This window comes from Vanessa tameamea, chromosome 7, assembly GCF_037043105.1.
Source record: "Vanessa tameamea isolate UH-Manoa-2023 chromosome 7, ilVanTame1 primary haplotype, whole genome shotgun sequence".
Classification (NCBI taxonomy): domain Eukaryota; kingdom Metazoa; phylum Arthropoda; class Insecta; order Lepidoptera; family Nymphalidae; genus Vanessa; species Vanessa tameamea.
The window spans coordinates 5354576-5362878 of record NC_087315.1 but is presented as its reverse complement, the minus strand read 5'-3'; the positions used below and the strand labels follow the sequence as shown (position 1 = coordinate 5362878).

At 31.2% G+C, this 8303-nt stretch overlaps 1 protein-coding gene across 1 annotated transcript in view; it reads left to right on the top strand.

The window, feature by feature from the left end:
- Positions 1-833: 833 nt before the first annotated feature.
- Positions 834-8303, top strand: part of LOC113401342 (poly(rC)-binding protein 3) — a 188868-nt gene continuing 181398 nt past the window's right edge. The window contains exon 1 of the mRNA XM_064215377.1: positions 834-1248. The gene's annotated coding sequence lies outside the window, so the exon portion shown is untranslated. The remainder of the gene's footprint in view (positions 1249-8303) is intronic.

Genomic DNA, 8303 nt, shown 5'->3' with positions numbered 1-8303 from the left:
CCGGGCGCCGCACCGATAATATTATCGGCTGCGTAGTTCGTAAACAAAGTAGTGAGATGCGCTACGCTCAAAGCGCGCTTTAATGAAAACGGTTGGACAGTGCTGTATTATGTGTACGAAAACACCCGTTTATTGACAAACTAAATTTGCAAATTTAAATAAGTTTATATTTTTTTTATCTAGAATTATGTCGACTATACTTTTATTTGTTTTTAAAAATACAACGATCATTTATCCCGATCCCTCTTACATTTTATGATATTAAATATATGTTTATTCCGGAAAACTAACATGGAATCACAATAGAATGTAAAATTATAAAGAAACACATCCTATATAAATAGGTCCAAGCCATTCAAGACATTTTTTTAATCTTTTTTAAAAAAAGAATAGTGTGCATACGTTGTTGCATAGTAAAAGCGCTGGCATGCTTTAAAAGCTTACTCGAAGGAGAAGAAAATTTTAAACAGTACAATACACGACGTAACGTTGCATAATATGGCGCGTGTTCAGCCAAAGTATTCGTTATGGTATTTGCTACACCTAGCCAACCGGGGCATATGTTTCGCGATATGACGCCGAACGTCAGGTGTTCATCCCATGCGATATAAGCTAGAATCAATTTTATTACAATGAATCTAAGTTACAAAATCAAATGGCATCGTCTGTGCTACATATGTCAGTTTCGTATTAATAAATAGAAAACCCTCCCTCTCCGAACGAGCGCTGCCAACTGTGAAGAGTACTTGAGACTCTGGCTAGAAGATCAGAGCGGCGATATTCGCGGGGCCGGGGGTTAGTTCGCTGCATCCTTTTTGCTCACGGGAGCGCGCGACGCTAGGCGGGCGGGAGGCCCTGGTTCAGCGTCACTCACGTCGACTCGGTCTCCTCGGTCGTGTGTCCGAACCTCTCCTGTCCGTGACGTACGATATCCAAATCCTACCGGTACTAATTTGAGCGTGCCGTTTTCCCGAAGTATCATTTTAAAAATAAATAAACCTCTCATTCATTTAAATAAATTTTCATCGTTTTAATCTCGTTTCCGTTTATTTAACAGTTCATTTCATAGTTTTAAAATTTATTTTGTTGTGTCTTTAAGATTAAATAAATTGAATAGCTTAACTGTGACTTTCGACTAGACATTTGTGATTGAGAAAAAGAATATTTGGATTATAGGAGAAGTGAAAAGTGTCCCAAGTCAAAGGCGCCAGTTTCAAGTTGCCGATCTCATTTACATCTTTTAAATAGGTAAGAATTCCTCTTGGTCTGCTTTTTTTAATATCTACCTCTTTAATTTGCGTTTTAAAGATGCAAAGATCCCTGAAGTTTCCAGCAGAAACTTTACTTTGCTCATTATTTGTGTTATTTTTATTTTTATTTATGTTCCGTTTGTTGTTTACGTTTTATCTTCTATAAAGACTATCCTTATTCAATGCAGGCATGTTTAATTAATAACTCTAAAATACGAAATTGTATATTTTTATTTGCTTACGAATGTTAAAAGAATGTATTAAACTTAAGCCAAAATGACGTCACGACGAGTTGCAATGAAGATATTATACGTTACTAATTGTTGTTATAAAAATAATATTAAAAAAATCTTAATTGCCATATTAATGATAATTTCAAGTAATCTACTTGTCAATAAAGCCAATCCATCGAATTACACTATCGAAGGCGAAGCGCGCCAAAATGACATTGAAATCCTTGATATGACATAAAACCAATTCTCTTAATCGCCCGCTCCACCACAGGCTTGAATGACATGATCGTATCATACATCAAGCTGTGGAAGCGTATGTTTTCTAAACTGAGGCAAAACTGTATGGTTCCATTTTTAAATATTGTTTCTTTTTTTTAAATAAATGTTAGACGAGGGTAAGCTAAGTTAGGTGATATTAAGATTTAATATATTATATATATAATGAATTTTACCCAACAGTGATAGCAATATCTGCGATAGCTTCTGTTTAGTAATAAATGAAAAATACACAATATGATTTTTTTTATTCAAATTCGTATAAATTTAGTTTATTGCTAGTAAGTTGCGGTGAACTTTTTATTTTTGTTGAAAGAAATATATTTAATAATTTTCTCGTTTATCAAAGACTTTCGAATAGAAAAATGAGTTATTGTTTTTCACTATTTTAGTTATTATACAAAAAAATTAACTTTTTGAAAGCACCAACATTACCATACCGTTTACAAAATTCGCGAAAAGAAAACTTACAGAATACGCTTTCATTGTTATTATTCCGAATCGAACTAACTTTACTTACTGACTTTAAAATTTAAAAATATTGATTTAAATTACTTCGTAAAAATTTGCGATATTATTGAAAATACAAATGTAATTAATTATCTAATTATTTATGTCTGATTGTACGATCTCTTATCAACCTCTTTCGATTAGAACGTCTAATAAACCCTCAAATCACTGTCTATAAAGACTCGATATTTTTATTTGGTCTACCTTATTTATAAACAAATAACTAAAGGTTGCAAAAAAAAACGTTACAAAAATATATGGAGAATAGCTCAGTACAAATATAATATTAGAAAAAAAAAATTAAGCCCTCAGGAAAAATAAGAGACTACATAAAACATCGATATTGAAGTCACTCATCAAAGTTTAATTCCAATCGACTGAATGTTTTCGGAACATAGAGGACAAACTTACGAAGAAAAAACATTTTTATTTATTAAGACAACATTTAATTCATGAATTTATTATTTTATAAAAGTACAAAGAGCATTGACTGTTTCGGTACAAACTTTTTCTGAAAATACACTTAGTGCGTTGAAAACTTTCTCCCTTACGGTCTTTATGGGTTAAATTATATACGCTCAGGGGCGCAAAAATGGAGACAAATTTTCCTATTGGGACTCTGGGAGCATTGTTGTCGACCTAGAAGCCCTGCTACTGTAGATACTACTTTATCTCATTCATATTTTATACACCATGACGTGTTGAAATTATGTTTTATTCAATTCCAGCAGGGACTCTGATTTTATGCATCTTTGACAGTTTTGTATAGAGGATTACCGTTCGAAAGATTAAATATGCTTGTGATTGACAGTGTTCAAGTTTATTTATTTCTTATTGATTACTTAGATTTTACATGAGATTCATACATAAACATAGTTTTTTAATCATATAATATTTTCGAACATTATATTATTAGTTGAAATCGTTAACAATTAAATAATATTTTCATTGAATTAATAAACTATATAATGAAATAATAAAAAATGTAGGGTTTAAAATATTCATGTCGTTTTATACGTGTTCACAACCAATGGACAAATAGTCATATAAATTTGCAAACGCTTCGCTGTTTAAAGCTGTTTATTAATATATATCTTATAAATAGAATCGTACGCGTGTTCCGAAATACTTGCAACAGACTGCTACTTCACGCGTTGGTATAATTTATTATCACTAAATATGCTTTTAAATTAAATTAATTATTTAAATCCTTCTTAATACGTATAATATAATTAACAAGTTACTTAAATTACTTGACGAGATAAAAATGTTTTTATTATTTTAATAATTAACACACTTTAAATTATCATTACGATATATATAACATGGGGCCACCCCACCCTACCCCAATAATAATAATTATTAAAGCGAATTTAAGTAATCTTAAATTATTATTTTAATTTTTTTATTTAGTAAAAACCGAACTTGTCGATTCTTCTAAATTGGCAGGATTAGATTAACGGTAGCATTAGTCTAGTATATGTTGAGTATGGAGTATTTAAAAGTAGCTTAAACTAAGCTGTTATCTGCGCCTGTTGTTGGTTTATGTAATATTTGAAATTGAGAAAATTGACGGTTTCTTAAATGGTATTTTTTTCATACCTACCTACTTTATATTGTATCTATACTCCTGACAAAGTAAGTAAATATCTTTAATAGCTACACTTTTAATAAGGATAATAAGTATGTAGCCAATACACCGTAATCTAAAATACTCTATAATCTATGATACGTATGAGGTAACTGACAGATAAATAAAAAAAGAAAGACACAGGTAATTTTTTTATATTTATTTCAATTTCACACATCCAATATTTTTTTCATAATATATTTCGAGTAATAAATACTATTAGTTATTAGATTCAATTGTACTAAAGGAAATGAAAAACACATCTCTTACAGAATCCTAAATAACACAGAACAAAATCCGTTAGTGACATGTTATCATACAGTAAGGATTTTATTACGTATAGAGAGATGTAGTATGTTACCTTATAAAGCAAACATCTAATTCCGAGTAAAAGGCGCGACGAGTCCGACAGTACGGTGAAATCCGGTACCTACTGTGAATTGAAAGCCGCAACGCGACTTAATACCTCAGTTTTTATACAACAAGACGCATAGTATGGTTGGCAATACAATTTTCATTTAGTTTGAAAATGAAGTAAGTCAATTCATATTGGCTACAAAGGTAGTCGCTCTTTGTATTAAGCATAACTTACGATGGAAACATAATTATGCTGCTTATGTTAATAATAATTATACTGAGATATTCATAATTCACCCAGATATAAAATAACAGTTTGAGAATTGTGAGTATGTAGCCGAGACTAAACTCTGTCATCAGATTTGAATAAAATTGCTATTTTTAGAATTATGACGTCATTTATATTCAATTATTGTCTGGTATGATCTTCACTTAAAAGATATACCGAATATATTTTCTTATCTTTTGTAATAAACAAATGCTGTCTGTTATTTATAATGGACCATATTTTTCTTAATGTTTCACATCGAAAATTTCGAACTCCTGCTGTTATGGAAATGTGTTTTGATCATCTTTAGATTATTCTGTTTATTATCAAAGTCCAAACAAAATACATCTGAAGAGAGTCTATTGAACTTCTGTACACGAGAAATTTTTCATACCGTTCTCGCTTTGTAAAACCACTCTTCCATAAAGTCAAAGTTTTCATCTCATCAAGTTTGAAGTATGTTATAAAAATGCTTTTATTGCTTTCCGAGCATAAATTTTCAAATGCCATGAATTTTATATCGATCGCGATACTGTTCTGGGAACTTGAGAATCTTGAGGGTCAAGCGGCATTAATACGGGTTTTGTGAGAGTCTTTATTTGTAGGATCCGACGTAATTAGTGGCTTGTGAGGTTCTGAAAACGTTTAGGCATTAACATATTCGCTGACCTTATTAAATATATTTGATTAATCGTTAATACGAATCAAGGTATCATATATTGAGATGAAAGTGTTTAATGATTTATGAATGTCAAGGGTCGCTAAACATTTTATTGTTTATGATACGTATATATATTTGTGTTCGTTCCTCGCTCGTTTTTTATTAATTTTCTTTTTAATTAAGGAATTTATTTTTTACTTTTTATGTTTTATTACTAAAATATAGATCACATGAGATGTTGGTGCCCTGTCTATGAATGTTAATCAATTTTCAGATGAATATCTTTAGACACATAGCTTACCCGTACATTGGAGTCAAATATTATTAACAAAGAAACTAGCTATTAAATACATTGTTGGAATATATTGTTAACGTTAAAAGAAACAGTTCCAAAGTTTTAACATGAAAAATATAAAATCATTAAAATTCTTTTTTTTTTTTCGAACAATTCTGTTAGCCCTCCAAATAAAATACCAAACTAAATAATCTACTAAAGATAACATAAACTAAAGCTCATCAAATTGGGTTTGAAAGTGAAACGTATCCAAAATATTAAATTAATTGTGTATTTTTGTTATAATATTAAAATAAATATAAATTAAGTTAAATTTTTCTACCAGTACTCGAATAACTGTAAGGGCAACTTAAGGAAGACGATAGTGTGAATGACCTAGCAAATAACTAGTAAGCCCTAGACAGGTTTACGGAGACAGGCTATACTTGATTCCGTTATAAAACTGGAACAGTAAATTCATGTGATTGATAAAGAAGCCATATTAAACGCATTGATTTATGTTAATTAAAATGGTTTTATATGCCATATGATTTTAAGTCAGTACTGTAAAATGTAATACGAAGAAATTTTATATAAATGATATACGAAAAGACAAGATCACCAGAAATATGTCGTTCAATATTAAACTACTGTTGTTTTAGTATAAAATTTCATGAACTACAATGATCAAGACGTATAAAAAATATGAATATATTTAAATTCAAAGCACTTTGGCTTCGTGTGCTCTTACGATACATATAACGCTATACTTCTGGTCACGAATACTGTATACATTTACCTAGTATATATTTTGTAACTCTCTAATTAATATACTGTGTAATATTGAGAACGAATCGAGAGATCGTATTGCGCGCCAATACATTTTTCACATTAAAATATTTAATTTTAATTAAGTGCAAATGATTTGATTAATGGTTTTACTATTAGTTAAAAGTAACGCATTTTACAGGAGTGCGTCTATGATATTGAAGATGTTTTGTCCCACTGACCGGATTCGACCACTGCGTCCGTAATTTAAGTATTTATCTAAGAAGCGTACACACAACGTACACAAACGTACACAATGCTGAGCGCTTGTGTGTGTACACACACAAAAAAAAATCACAAATTAAGCTTCTAGTACGGCAGTCTGATAAGGGAGAGACAGATCAGGCGTAAGACCAAAGGCTTACACTACATAACATTATGAGCCTGTAAATTTCCCAATGCTGGGCTAAGACCTCCTCTCCCTTTGAGGAGAAGGTTTGGAGCATATTTCACCACACTGCTCCAATGCGGTTTGGTGGACACACATGTGGCAGAATTTCATTGAAATTAGACACATGCAGGTTTTCTCCCGATGCTTTCCTTCACCGCTGAGCACGAGATGAATTATAAACACAAATTAAACACATGAAAATTCAGTGGTGATTGTCTGGGTTTGAGCCCGCAATCATCGGTTAAGATGCACGCGTTCTCGGCTCAGCTCCAAAGGCTTACGTGTATTACTTAATACTAATAATGTCTAATATTAATAATAAAAAACTCCCATAAATATTTATTATGTTGTATGATATTATCTTCTTGTTTTTATTTAATATTCCGTAATTAAAATAATTGACTTGTCTTCCTTACTAATATTACAATGGCGAATTTTGAGTTTAGATGAATAGATGTTTGTTACTCAATCACGCCAAAATGACGGAACGGATCTTAATGGGCTCAAAGATAGATTATCGTCTGGCATAGGATACAGGGATTTTATCCCGAACACCTGTAGCCCTCCCCCTAACACGTGGGCGAAGTCGCAGACAAAAACTAGTATGTTCATACAACAACAACGGTGAGTGTATAATATGAATAATTCTAAACAATACCTATATTTTTCACGTTTCTAGTTTATTGTATTGTTTGAGATATATAATACTTTTATTTTCACATATACATAATCACAACGTATAAATTATTCGTCCTGAGTCGACATGGTCTTACAATCCACTCTTTTTTAAAGACGGAAGGTTTTGTATCTTAATCCAGCATTCAGTTCCATTGAGTGCAAGTTTACGAGTAAGTAGTCGTTTAAGAATTTCACGGCGTTTTCCTTCACCGCAAATGAATTGTAAACACATTAACTTGCTGAGACTGAGATACCTGGATTTGAAGTCGCACTCGATGTTTACAGCAATGTTTTCTATTCCATGATCGACATCGGGTCTACTTAAGCTACTTGTACTTGAGTCCTTGCTAATTACAGTTCTCAAGAAATCGGACACGTATCATCAAAAAAAATATTAATTTATATTTAAATCCTAGTTATTCCATGTCAGCATCCCATTAGATTTAAATGAAAATAAATAAAAAACCTATTTAATAAACGAGATATATATATTTTAAGTAGTTTTTTTTATTACTAGGATGTGATTAGGAAAAAGGGGTTATTTATAGTTATTGGGCTAAAATATGTATCAAATTAGGTTTAAAGATTATTTTATGGTAATGCTAATCCAATACCAGCTGGTAAAGTACTAGATACTTTTCAGACATCTAAAGTCGGACGTCATCACACATTAGTAACACTCTTTCACTAACCATATCGTCTTTCACTCAAATGATATCCTATATGCCTGTTGTGTATGTTAATTCATTCATTCATTCAAACCGGAACACAATTATACTAAATATTAGTGCTTGGTGTGATGAGTGCGTGGAACCCAGACAAGCTTGCACAAAGCTATACGAAAAAAAAAAAAAGAGATCGTGACTCTCATCTTCGTCATGAAATACTATAAACTAATATATCTATCTTTTTCTAACATAAGATTAAATTAACAGTTGTTATTGTTC